Source organism: Bombina bombina, chromosome 6 (assembly GCF_027579735.1).
Source record: "Bombina bombina isolate aBomBom1 chromosome 6, aBomBom1.pri, whole genome shotgun sequence".
NCBI lineage: Eukaryota > Metazoa > Chordata > Amphibia > Anura > Bombinatoridae > Bombina > Bombina bombina.
In genome coordinates, this window is record NC_069504.1 from 643,834,995 (window position 1) to 643,849,910 (window position 14,916).

General features: G+C 37.7%; 1 protein-coding gene across 1 annotated transcript in view; it reads right to left on the reverse strand.

The window, feature by feature from the left end:
* FANCI (FA complementation group I) overlaps positions 1-14,916 on the reverse strand; it is a 763,169-nt gene that overhangs the window by 274,079 nt on the left and 474,174 nt on the right. The gene's annotated exons all lie outside the window — the stretch shown is intronic.

The following is a 14,916-nucleotide window of genomic DNA, read 5'->3' on the forward strand; positions in this document are numbered from 1 at the left end:
TCAAAGACTTTAACCAAGACGCCAAAGAAATGGCAGAGGCCTTCTGACCTTTCCTAGAACCGGAAAAGATAACAAATAGACTAGAAGTCTTTCGGAAATTTTTAGTAGCTTCAACATAATATTTCAAAGCTCTAACTACATCCAAAGAATGCAACGATCTTTCCTTAGAATTCTTAGGATTAGGACACAATGAAGGAACCACAAATTCTCTACTAATGTTGTTAGAAATCACAACCTTAGGTAAAAATTTAAAAGAAGTTCGCAACACCGCCTTATCCTGATGAAAAATCAGAAAAGGAGACTCACAAGAAAGAGCAGATAATTCAGAAACTCTTCTAGCAGAAGAGATGGCAAAAGAAACAAAACTTTCCAAGAAAGTAATTTAATGTCCAGCGAATGCATAGGTTCAAACGGAGGAGCCTGAAGAGCCCCCAGAACCAAATTCAAACTCCAAGGAGGAGAAATTGACTTTTTTTTATATATATTTATTTATATATCCAGCAGTTTACAGAAATGCAAAAACAGATATAACAAAACAAAATCTTTTCGAAATTGCGCCACGCAGGGCCAAATCTCATCTGGGAAAACAATCAAACAGTCATCCTGTGTACCTGCTCACTAACAATTTGCCTTAGCTTCATAGGTATGCAAACTGCTGGGGTTTTTTTTTCATATTACTCAACCATTTCAAAAAAGAAAACTAAACATAAACATAAATAAAACAAACGTCTAAGCAGACAACCAATTCATGATACACATCGTACAAACAAAAAAAAAACAAAAAAAAAACAAAAAAAAGGAAAAGAAGAGGCATAGATATAGAAAACTATAACCGGCTCACATTATACATGTAGTAAATATCCTTACAATGCTACCCTTAGCATGATCCATATATAATATTGTCTTGCCTTATTAATACAACCTATGACCAGTTACTCATGATACGTCAATTGGGAATTTTCAAAAACTTGTTTTGTAGTAGACCATGATAAACAACACAAAAAAAAATAAATATATATATATATAGTTATTTATATAAGACCCAGAAAACTGCAACTATATATCATTCTGGAGGTAGAGAACTAGCCCACAATCAACCTTGTTTGATCACATCAAGCCTAGCTACGTAATTCTATCCAATACTATGTCTCTCACAGGGGTATGAAACCTGCTTTATGCAAAGATTTCAAGATATCTGCTTGTATCACCGATGGTTGTAATTTAATAATGTCTACCCATTTTATGTGAAAATCTCTAGCTTGGGTTTCTTTGTTTGGCTCTAGGTTCAATAGTTCTATAATTAATTGAACAGTCATTTTTTGGACAAAGTCCGCTAGACTCGGGTATTTTTTAGCTTTCCAGTGCCGGAAAATTAAATTCCTGGCAATTTGTATTGCTGATATTAATAAGGCATACTCCCCTTTTACATATTTATTGTCAAAAATAAAGAAAATTATACTTATAGGCGTAAAAACCACCCTTTGACTCAAGAACCTATTCAGCCAAAACTCTATTTTCTTCCAGAACTGATATATCCTCGGGCAACTCCATAAGCAATGAACAATATCTGCCCGGGGCTCATAACAGTGAAAACAATTCCCTTTAAAATTCTTGTCCCATTTGGCTAAACGTATGGGCGTAATGTATGCATGGTTAACCAAATAACTATGAGATTCCTTCCAAGCTGTGTATCTAAAACCCACTGTCCCTATACTCCGTTTAATATCTTGGGGTAGTAAATCAGGAAAGTAATTTTCCCATTTTTTAGTGAGGATTTCTAGGTGCATCTCACCCTTTTTTTTTCAATATCATCCTGTACCAAAATGCTATTGAATAAAAACCTGCCCGGTATATCTGTAATCCAGCTTCTATTGCCCCTAGACCCCCATCACCTTGGGAATTTTGTGTTATGTAATTATAAAATTGTCTAACCTGTAGAAAAGCGAAGAAATGCTGCCTCGGGATAGCATATTCAAATTGTATCTGAGAAAATGATTTAATAGCCCCCGTGTCTTTATCAACTAGTTGTTGTAAAAATTCTAATCCTTTTTTTTTTTCCATAGATGGAAAATACCAAAACTTAATCCTGGCCCAAATTCCGGGTGTCCCACCATAGGAAGATACTTGGAAAACCTATAGTTTATTTTGAGATCTACACAGAATTTCTGCCATACTTTAACTATGTTACTAACAATCTTATTCTTTAATATCATTGCTGGGATTTTAGATATAGGAGTGTGTAAAATAGCTTTTAGGGAAAATGGTTTTATTATACTACCCTCTATATCTCTAAAAGAACAATGGTCTTTATCGGTAATCCAGTCAATTGCTATTTTTAACATTGCTACCTGATTATATGTTTTAATATTGGGGAGACCAAACCCTCCATAATCTTTATCTAGATACAACGTATTTTTAGCAAGTCTCACCCGCTTTCCACCCCATATGAAAACTTTACATTCTCTATCATATTTCATCATATCCTCGTTTTTTATAAAAATAGGGAAATTCTGCATTATATACAACAATTGTGGAAATAAAAATGTTTTCAACATCAACTTCTCCAACACTGTGGAACATTCTAGAAAAAATTTGGAGTGGTTTAATGAATACCACAACTCTGGATTTGAACTTAAGTATAGCCCTAAATATTTAATTTGTTTGACCTCTCGAAAAGGGTGTTGGAAGCTATATTTTTTAGGCCGCTTTATCCACAATAGTTCTGATTTTGGCTGGTTTACCTTATACCCCGAAAAGGAGCCGAATTCATTAATTATTTCCAACAGTGAAGGGATACTTTGTGCAGTTCTTGATAAGAAGAGTATTAAATCATCTGCGTATAAAGATAAAACAACATTGCGGTCCCCCATTTTAATTCCTTGTAGTACTTGCCTAAGTCTAACCGCTAGGGGTTCAATTGAAAGGTGACAGTGGACAACCCTGTCTAGTCCCTTTCATCAATGTTATTTTTGGAGAGAAATATCCATTTACAAACAATGTTGAACAAGGTGCCTTATAGATCAATTTAATAAAATTGAGAAAGTTACCTGTAATACCGAATCGAGATAATGACGTAAATAGATGTTCCCATACAATCGCATCGAAGGCTTTTTCTGCGTCCAGTGTTAAAAGTGCCAAATCTACTTCATTTGCGTTATGTTTAATTTCAGTTTTATTCCAATAGTAGCTCAAAACTAATAATGCTTTTCGTATATTTTTTGTTATACTTCTTCCTGGCATAAATCCTGTTTGATCATTGTGGATCAACTTATTTATATACTTCTTCAACCTATCTGCCATAATTGCTGTGATAAGTTTATAGTCATTATTTAATAATGATATCGGTCTATAAGCATTAAGGTTTTCCGGGTCCTTATCTTTTTTGTGCAGTAAGATGACTGTAGAAGCACAAAAAAGGCTAGATTCTATTTCATGTTTAATAAAATATTGATTAAATAGATCTTGCAATGTACCCCCAATTTCAGTTTTAAGTATTCTGTAAAATTCCACAGAAACTTGGTCCGGGCCTGGAGCTTTATTTAATTTAGCCTTATCTATCGCTGTTAAAATTTCCTCTTCTGATATAGGTTTATTTAATTCTATAAGATCCTCTGCAGGTATTTGAGGGAGAGGCACTTCCTTCCAAAAATGGTCTTTAGCCGTTTCATTAACTGGCCCTACTGAATAAATTTCACGATAGTAGTCATACATTAATTTATTTATCTCCTTTGGTGAGGTAATTCTACGATCCCCCATTTTAATACTGCTGATGTTTCTCTTCCCATCATTTCCACTTTTATTTAATTTAGCTAAGAACTTAGCTGACCTTCCCTGATAACTAGAGAAAAAGGCGTTCGCCTTCCTATCCTGTTTTGCTATTTTGAGTTTAAGAAATCCCTCTCTTTCTGCTTTGGCTTTCCTGTATCTCGCCCAAGTTTCGTCATTAGGATTATCAATATATGTTTTATAGTTATTTCTTAATTGATTTGCTAATTGTAAGTCCGGGCTCTCATTTTCTTTTCCCGTTTAATTACATAACTTTTTATTTCACCTCGGAGGACCGCTTTTGCAGCCTCCCAGAAGACCTCTATTTTATGGTAGTAATTTATATTTTCTGTTTTGTATTGTTTCCATTTTTGTACTAAAAATCTATTAAAATCAATATCCTGTATCAAATATTTTGGGAAGAAAAAATTATTACTCCCTAACTTCCGAGATCTAATACCTTCTATATCAAGACCGATTATCGCGTGGTCCGATATAACTATATCATCTATCATTGGGTTTAGATCTAAAGATAACATGGACTCATTGACTAAGAAAAGATCTATGCGGGACATTACTTTGTGGGTCTTAGATACACAGGAAAAACATCTCATATCAGGAAACTTTGATCGCCAAATGTCATAAAGATTTAATTTGTGTCGAAAGGCTCTAAATAATTTTTCTTCCGCTTTGCTACCTATAGGTCGATTACCAGCTCTTGTTCTATCCACCACAGGAACTGGTGTCATGTTAAAATCTCCTGCAATAATCACATTCTTATTAATATAGGGAAAAAGTTTAACATACAAATCATCCCAGAACCCTGGCTCTAATCTATTGGGGCCATATACATTACATATAAATAATGAAGTGTTACCATGTTCAATTCCAAATATAATATATCTCCCCCCCGGATCCCTTTCCTGTACTATAATTTTATATTTAAACTTCTTAGAGAATAAAACCGCTACCCCTCTCTTCCGGTTAGGTCCAGGAGCAGCAATTACCTCTCCTACCCATTTACATTTAAGTTTCTCCATTTCTGCCTCTTGCAAGTGTGTCTCTTGCAAGAGAGCTATATCTGGATTTTTTTTCTTTAATAATTTTAAAATTATAGACCTTTTGGCTGGAGAGGTTATCCCCCCCACGTTCCATGATACTAAATTAACCATTGCAGTTTCTGAGTCTTAAAACACAATAAAAACAAAACAGAACAAAAAAAAAAAAAAAAAAGAAAAGCAAAACCAATACCAATCAAACATCCTAACATAGTTTCCTATTATAGAACCTTCTAAGTCTTTACATAGCTGGGCCATACCACTTTACCATTTACAACATAATAAAAACCTAATGTTGTAGAAGCCAACACTTTATATCCCATTATAGAGACTTAATATATTCTTTGGCTTCTTGCAGAGATTTTAATGTAATATTTTCATTATTATGTTTAAAACATATTTTAGCGGGGTACATAAGTCTGGCCTGTATGCCTTTTTGTATTAGCGCCGTACAAAAGGGTGACATTTCTCTGCGTTTTATGGAAGTTTCATTAGAATAGTCCTGAAATAACAGGATTTTCTCTTGGCCTATCATTAATGGGCTTTTTTGTCTGAACTGTCTCATAATTGAAATTTTATCTTGAAAATTAAGGTATTTTACCATAATGGCCCTAGGCTTATTTATGCCATTACTATCTACTCTAGGGGAGCCTAATCTGTGGGCCCTTTCTACCAAAAAAGACACATCTGAGGTTTGTAAACCCAATAACGTTGGTAAATCTTTGGCAGTAAATTTAATTAAATCTTGGTATTGAGGGATATCTGGGAGCCCTATTATTTTCACGTTGTTCCTACGTGAGCGATCCTCTAACTCTTCAACTTTAAACTGCATGTTTTTGATTATATCCTGTTGTGTTTTATATAACTTATCCTGTGTGGCCACCTGATCTTCCAAGTCCGAAATTCTCATTTCTGCTTCCCCTAACCTGTTGGAAAAATGTCTAATCTCTTCAGTAAGACCAGGGGCGCGATCCGATATCGATCGCAGTTTGCGGCGCAAGCGAGGAGACCGGCGTCGCCCGCAGTTTCAGCTCGCAACTCGAGCTATCCCATATAAGTCGCCGTCAGATGCTAACGTGCCGTAAGTCTCACAAACCAGCGATGTCCAGAAATCTGCGTAAGTACAAATTTCTGGCGTCGCCAGTGACTTGCGCCACGTTAGAATCTGCCGGCGCCTATAAAACCTGACTAAAGTCTAAAACACCCGCACTGTCTAACACGCCTCCCTAACATAGCCCGCACTGTCTAACACGCCTCCCTAACATAGCCCGCACTGTCTAACACGCCTCCCTAACATAGCCCGCACTGTCTAACCCTCTATCCGCTATCCCCCCTCACTAGCCTAACAATAAAAAAGCTATTAACCCCTAAACCGCCGCTCCTTTACCCCGCCGCAACCTAATAAAGTTATTAACCCCTAAACCGCCGCTCCCGTACCCCGCCGCCAGCTATATTATATCTATAACCCCCTAAAGTGAGCCCCTAACACCGCCGCCATCTATATTAAAATTATTAACCCCTAATCTAAGCCCCTTACACCGCCGCCATCTCTATTAAAATGATTAACCCCTAATTTAATCTACCTACCCTGCCGCCAGCTATATTATCTATATTAACCCTAAGTATATTATAGTTAATATAGGTATTACATTATATATATTAACTATATTAACCCTAATTATATTAGGGTTAATATAGTTAATATAGTTACTATAGTATTTATATTAACTATATTAACTCTATCTAACCCTAACACCCCTAACTAAATTTATATTAAATTAATCTAATTAATTTATAAACTAAAATATTCCTATTTAAATCTAAATACTTACCTATAAAATAAACCCTAAGATAGCTACAATATAATTAATAATTACATTGTAGCTATGTTAGGGTTAATATTTATTTTACAGGTAAATAGTTAATTATTTTAACTAGGTATAATAGATATTAAATAGTTATTAACTATTTAATATCTACCTAGTTAAAATAATTACCCAATTACCTGTAAAATAAATCCTAACCTAAGTTACAAATACACCTACACTATCAATAAATTAAATAAACTACAAACATCTATCTAAAAATACAATTAAATTAACTAAACTAAATTACAAAAAAAAACAAACACTAAATTACAAAAAATAAAAAAAAGATTACAAGATTTTTAAGCTAATTACACCTATTCTAAGCCCCCTAATAAAATAATAAACCCCCAAAATAACAAAAATTCCCTGCCCTATTCTAAATTAAACAAATTTCAAAGCTCTTTACCTTACCAGCCCTTAAAAGGGCCTTTTGTGGGGCATGCCCCAAAGAATTCAGCTCTTTTGCATTCAACAAATACAATCACCCCCCCCCCCCCCATTACAACCCACCACCCACATACCCCTATTCTAAACCCACCCAAACCCCCCTTAAAAAATCCTAACACTACCCCCCTGAAGATCTCCCTACCTTGTCTTCACCACACCGGGCCGAACTCCTGATCCGATCCGGGCGATGTCGTCCTCCAAGCGGCAAAGAAGAAATCTTCCTCCGGCGACGTCTTCCTCCAAGCGGCAGCAAAGTCTTCATTCTTCCGGCGGCATCTTCAATCTTCTTTCTTCGCTCCGCCGCCGCGGAGCATCCATCCCGGCCGACTGCTAAACTTGGAATGAGGTACCTTTAAATGACGTCATCCAAGATGGCGTCCGCCGAATTCCGATTGGCTGATAGGATTCTATCAGCCAATCGGAATTAAGTTAAAAAAATCTGATTGGCTGATTGAATCAGCCAATCAGATTCAAGTTCAATCCGATTGGCTGATCCAATCAGCCAATCAGATTGAGCTCGCATTCTATTGGCTGTTCCGATCAGCCAATAGAATGCGAGCTCAATCTGATTGGCTGATTGGATCAGCCAATCGGATTGAACTTGAATCTGATTGGCTGATTCAATCAGCCAATCAGATTTTTTTAACTTAATTCCGATTGGCTGATAGAATCCTATCAGCCAATCGGAATTCGGCGGACGCCATCTTGGATGACGTCATTTAAAGGTACCTCATTCCAAGTTTAGCAGTCGGCCGGGATGGATGCTCCGCGGCGGCGGAGCGAAGAAAGAAGATTGAAGATGCCGCCGGAAGAATGAAGACTTTGCTGCCGCTTGGAGGAAGACGTCGCCGGAGGAAGATTTCTTCTTTGCCGCTTGGAGGACGACATCGCCCGGATCGGATCAGGAGTTCGGCCCGGTGTGGTGAAGACAAGGTAGGGAGATCTTCAGGGGGGTAGTGTTAGGATTTTTTAAGGGGGGTTTGGGTGGGTTTAGAATAGGGGTATGTGGGTGGTGGGTTGTAATGGGGGGGGGGTGATTGTATTTGTTGAATGCAAAAGAGCTGAATTCTTTGGGGCATGCCCCACAAAAGGCCCTTTTAAGGGCTGGTAAGGTAAAGAGCTTTGAAATTTGTTTAATTTAGAATAGGGCAGGGAATTTTTGTTATTTTGGGGGTTTATTATTTTATTAGGGGGCTTAGAATAGGTGTAATTAGCTTAAAAATCTTGTAATCTTTTTTTTATTTTTTGTAATTTAGTGTTTGTTTTTTTTTGTAATTTAGTTTAGTTAATTTAATTGTATTTTTAGATAGATGTTTGTAGTTTATTTAATTTATTGATAGTGTAGGTGTATTTGTAACTTAGGTTAGGATTTATTTTACAGGTAATTGGGTAATTATTTTAACTAGGTAGATATTAAATAGTTAATAACTATTTAATATCTATTATACCTAGTTAAAATAATTAACTATTTACCTGTAAAATAAATATTAACCCTAACATAGCTACAATGTAATTATTAATTATATTGTAGCTATCTTAGGGTTTATTTTATAGGTAAGTATTTAGATTTAAATAGGAATATTTTAGTTTATAAATTAATTAGATTAATTTAATATAAATTTAGTTAGGGGTGTTAGGGTTAGATAGAGTTAATATAGTTAATATAAATACTATAGTAACTATATTAACTATATTAACCCTAATATAATTAGGGTTAATATAGTTAATATATATAATGTAATACCTATATTAACTATAATATACTTAGGGTTAATATAGATAATATAGCTGGCGGTAGGGTAGGTAGATTAAATTAGGGGTTAATCATTTTAATAGAGATGGCGGCGGTGTAAGGGGCTTAGATTAGGGGTTAATAATTTTAATATAGATGGCGGCGGTGTTAGGGGCTCACTTTAGGGGGTTATAGATATAATATAGCTGGCGGCGGGGTCCGGGAGCGGCGGTTTAGGGGGTAATAACTTTATTAGGGATTTCGGGGGGGGGGGGATCGCGGTTGACAGGGAGATAGACATTGCGCATGCGTTAGGTGTTAGGTTTATTTTAGCAGATCGCGGTTGACAGGGAGATAGACATTGCGCATGCGTTAGGTGTTAGGTTTATTTTCTAGATAGTTTAGGGAGTTACGGGGCTCCAATAGTCAGCGTAAGGCTTCTTACGGCTGCTTTTTGTGGCGAGGTGAAAATGGAGTAAGTTTTCTCCATTTTCGCCACGTAAGTCCTTACGCTGCATATTGGATACCAAACTGCGCGGGTTTGGTATACCTGCCTATGGCCCAAAAAACTGCGGGCGACGGCAGAAATATACGCGCGTAACTTCTAGCTTACGCCGTATATAGGATACCAAATCCGCGCAATTCTTGGCGTCGCCGGCTTTTGCGGGCGACGATTTTTATCGGATCGACCCCCAGATATCTCGGTTTTAATTGCATTAAGTTGGGGTACTATTAATTCAGAAATTTGATGTAGTAAATTTTGAGTATCATAGTTACCCGCTTGTAGTACCTGACCCTCCATACTCTGTTCCATGTCAATAAGTTTTGATTTTTTCTCACGTTGTTTAGGTGGCATTGCTGGCGATTTAACTTTTGCTGAAGTGATAAATCTCTCCATTAAAGGAAAGAAAGTTAAAAACTAAAGTGAAACCTATTATTCTGTCACTCTGAGAAACATTAAGCCTAGACACCTAGGTTGTGAAATTGTCAAAAACAAAACATCCTCACAATAAAATGAACACGTGTAAACTTAACTATAAAGTAAAACAAGTGAATAATTAATAATAGAGTGAACAAGTGAAAAAAAAAAAAAAGGTAGATTCTTTCAAGAAAAACCTATTGTGACTTTATCTATGTGCTTATGACGCCAAGCAAAATTCAGAATATTCTCGTGTAAATGTACTTGAGAGAGAAAAAGAAAAAGAATAAGGAAGAAAAATAGAATAAGGGACATGAGATGCAAACAAAACACTATTGTTAGGACCTATACAGACCATCGGGCCACTATCTCTAAGTACACTATCTATTCCTATCGGGAAACAGCAGAACACTTAGCTTTACTTAAATGTTGTTATATTACCACATTATCACATAGTCTGCTGAGTCTGCTGAGTCTTGACAATAATACAATTTTGTAGCCCCAGTACCTGTATCTCAAGCCCGTACCATAAGCTATATTCTATTGTTTCAGGTGATTATATACACATAAAGAGCAAAAAAAAAACCAAAAAAAACCAATAAAATAAAGGAGAACCATATGTTAGCCGTTAACTGCCCTCTTCTGGACACGTCCGTATATCAAACTCAGTTATGCACGGGTATAGAGCCCTTTTTTTTTTTTCTTGGCAGTCTATTCAAGATTCTCTGTCACTTGTAAATAGTAGCAGGGAAATTTCCTTTCCTTTAATAGCTTAATACATATATCCCCACTGCTAGGTCTTCCATATAGTCTACTAAAGCTAACCAGTGGCTGTGAACCACTGAATACAATACAGATTTGCAGTCAGAAAAACAACAGAGCGTAGAAATTTCTTGTATGTCTCTGCTCCAACCCTTTATTTTATTTGCCTCGATTCTTCTTTATCAAGTCCTTGACTTATGGCTAGTGTCTATCAACCAGCTACCTCTGAGACCCAAGGCCCGGGTTTAACCATCCAGGTTTTATTGGACTTGTGCCTCCTGTCGCAACCTGCTCAGATGCACTCAAAAAAGCTCCATAGAACTCACACAGCTTTATCTCCAAAGTTCCCCCTTTTTACTATGTAACGGATTTATATAAGAGGATTAATCTTTATGCAGTACTTATGCCAGCGTTTCTGAGAAATACACCTTATCCTTTCTTATCCTTAACCTTTCTGCTAGGTGTAGAATTTAAGAAAGGCCTTAATTTCTGTTCTTGCTTCAACCCGCTGAATGTCTTAGGTACTCACACCAGCTATAACCACACACAGGATACCAAAGTAAAGGTCTACGGTTCACTTTTAAAAACGTTCCCAAACAAGCATACAGTGACACAGGTGGTGACAGATATTTTTATCAGATACTTGAGCTTTTCCTCCCAGATTTTCTGGCTCCCCGCAGAGATGCTCCCTCTCACTTCACCGGCACCTCCCTGTATCCAGCACCAAACGTGACACCTCTTGAGCGGTCCCGGTAGGGAGGTGAATCCGGCCTTATAAGACTTTCTCAATGGTTCCGTGGAACACTCTGCTCCTTTCTTCGTGATGTTGCGGTATCTCTCGGGTACCTCTGAGTCCGTTCCCGGACGTAGTCCTGCGCACCAAAAAACTGCGTCACCACCCGGCTTGCCTTGGTCACTGAAAGATTTTTTTACTGCTTGTGGCCGATGCCAGCCGGCCGCTGGTGGCAAGTGTGGCTTCCGTGCAATCTCTCTTCAGTCCTTCCCTGGCCGGTATAATGTTCCACGGCTATAGGGGTACTCTTTGCGGGGTAGTTTGAAAAGTTTGCTCTTCTTACTCGAGCTGTAGAGCGCGCGTTCCTACACCACACTCCTCCCACCGGAAGCAGAAATTGACTGAATAACAGGTTTTATACGAACCAAAGCTTGTACAAAACAATGAATATCAGGAAGACTAGCAATCTTTCTGTGAAAAAGAACAGAAAGAGCAGAGATTTGTCCTTTCAAGGAACTTGCAGACAAACCTTTATCCAAACCATCCTGAAGAAACTGTAAAATTCTAGGAAATCTAAAAGAATGCCAAGAAAAATGATGAGAAAAACACCAAGAAATGTAAATCTTCCAGACTCGATAATATATCTTCCTAGATACAGATTTACGAGCCTGTAACATAGTATTAATCACAGAGTCAGAGAAACCTCTATGACTGAGAATCAAGCGTTCAATCTCCATACCTTCAAATTTAAGGACTTGAGATCCTGATGGAAAAAAGGACCTTGTGATAGAAGGTCTGGTCTTAACGGAAGAGTCCACGGTTGGCAAGTGGCCATCCGGACAAGATCCGCATACCAAAACCTGTGAGGCCATGCTGGAGCCACCAGCAGAACAAACGAGCACTCCTTTGGAATCTTGGAAATCACTCTTGGAAAAAGAACTAGAGGCGGAAAGATATAGGCAGGATGATACTTCCAAGGAAGTGACAATGCATCCACTGCCTCCGCCTGAGGATCCCTGGATCTGGACAGATACCTGGGAAGCTTCTTGTTTAGACGAGAAGCCATCAGATCTATTTCTGGAAGTCCTCACATTTGAACAATCTGAAGAAATACCTCTGGGTGAAGAGACCATTCGCCCGGATGTAACGTTTGGCGACTGAGATAATCCGCTTCCCAATTGTCTATACCTGGGATATGAACCGAAGAAATTAGACAGGAGCTGGATTCCGCCCATACCAGTATTCAAGATACTTCTTTCATAGCCAGAGGACTGTGAGTCCCTCCTTGATGATTGACATATGCCACGGTTGTGACATTGTCCGTCTGAAAACAAATTAACGACTCTCTCTTTAGAAGAGGCCATGACTGAAGAGCTCTGAAAATTGCACGGAGTTCCAAAATGTTGATTGGTAATCTCACCTCCTGAGATTCCCAAACCCCTTGTGCTGTCCCCCTGAACTAAACGATGGTGGTCTGTCCACCACGTCAGAGAGTGTCGTACAATCGGTTTTAAAGATATTAATTGAGATATCTTTGTATAATCCCTGCACCACTGGTTCAGCATACAGAGCTGAAGAGGTCGCATGTGAAAACGAGCAAAGGGGATCGCGTCCGATGCAGCAGTCTTAAGACCTAGAATTTCCATGCATAAGGCTACCGAAGGGAATGATTGAGACTGAAGGTTTCGACAAGCTGAAACCAATTTTAGACATCTCTTGTCTGTCAGAGACAGAGTCATGGACACTGAATCTATCTGGAAACCTAAAAAGGTTACCCTTGCCTGAGGAATCAATGAACTTTTTGGTAAATTGATCCTCCAACCATGTTCTCGAAGAAACAATACAAGTCGATTCGTATGAGATTCTGCTAAATGTGAAGACTGAGCAAGTACCAAGATATCGTCCAAATAAGGAAATACCACAATACCCTGTTCTCTGATTACAGACAGAAGGGCACCGAGAACCTTTGTAAAAATCCTTGGAGCTGTTGCTAGGCCAAACGGCAGAGCCACAAACTGGTAATGCTTGTCTAGGAAAGAGAATCTCAGAAACTGATAGTGATCTGGATGAATCGGAATATGCAGATATGCATCCTGTAAATCTATTGTGGACATATAATGCCCTTGCTGAACAAAAGGCAGAATAGTCCTTATAGTTACCATTTTGAATGTTGGTATCCTTACATAATGATTCAATATTTTTAAATCCAGAACTGGTCTGAAGGAATTCTCCTTCTTTGGTACAATGAAGAGATTTGAGTAAAACCCCAGCCCCTGTTCCAGAACTGGAACTGGCATAATTACTCCAGCCAACTCTAGATCTGAAACACATTTCAGAAATGCTTGAGCCTTCACTGGATTTACTGGGACACAGGAAAGAAAAAATCTTCTTGCAGGAGGCCTTATCTTGAAGCCTATTCTGTACCCTTGTGAAACAATGTTCTGAATCCAAAGATTGTGAATCGAATTGATCCAAATTTCTTTGAAAAATCGTAATCTGCCCCCTACCAGCTGTGCTGGAATGAGGGCAGCACCTTCATGTTGACTTGGGAGCTGGCTTTGGCTTTCTAAAAGGCTTGGATTTATTCCAGACTGGAGATGGTTTCCAAACTGATAACGCTCCTGTAGGGGAAGGATCAGGCTTTTGTTCCTTATTGTGACGAAAGGAACGAAAACGATTAGTAGACCTAAATTTACCTTTAGATTTTTTATCCTGTGGTAAAAAAGTTCCTTTCCCCCCAGTAACAGTTGAAATAATAGAATCCAACTGTGAACCAAATAATTTATTACCCTGGAAAGAAAGGGAAAGAAAAGTTGACTTAGAAGACATATCAGCATTCCAAGTTTTAAGCCATAAAGCTCTTCTAGCTAAAATAGCTAGAGACATATACCTGACATCAACCCTAATGATATCAAAGATGGCATCACAAATAAAATTATTAGCATGTTGAAGAAGATTAACAATGCTATGAGAATTATGATCTGTTACTTGTTGCGCTAAAGCTTCCAACCAAAAAGTTGAAGCTGCAGCAACATCCGCTAAAGATATAGCAGGTCTAAGAAGATTACCTGAACATAAGTAAGCTTTCCTTAGAAAGGATTCAATTTTCCTATCTAAAGGATCCTTAAAGGAAGTACTATCTGCCTTAGGAATAGTAGTACGTTTAGCAAGAGTAGAGATAGCCCCATCAACCTTAGGGATTTTGTCCCAAAACTCTAATCTGTCAGATGGCACAGGATATAATGGCTTAAAACGTTTAGAAGGAGTAAATGAATTACCCAAATTATTCCATTCCCTGGAAATTACTTCAGAAATAGCATCAGGGACAGGAAAAACTTCTGGAATAACTACAGGAGATTTAAAAACCTTATTTAAACGTTTAGATTTAGTATCAAGAGGACCAGATTCCTCTATTTCTAATGCAATTAAGACTTCTTTAAGTAAAGAACGAATAAATTCCATTTTGAATAAATATGAAGATTTATCAGCATCAACCTCTGAAACAGAATCCTCTGAACCAGAGGAATCATTATCAGAATCAGAATGATGATGTTCATTTAAAAATTCATCTGAAAAATGAGAAGTTTTAAAAGACCTTTTACGTTTACTAGAAGGAGGAATAACAGACATAG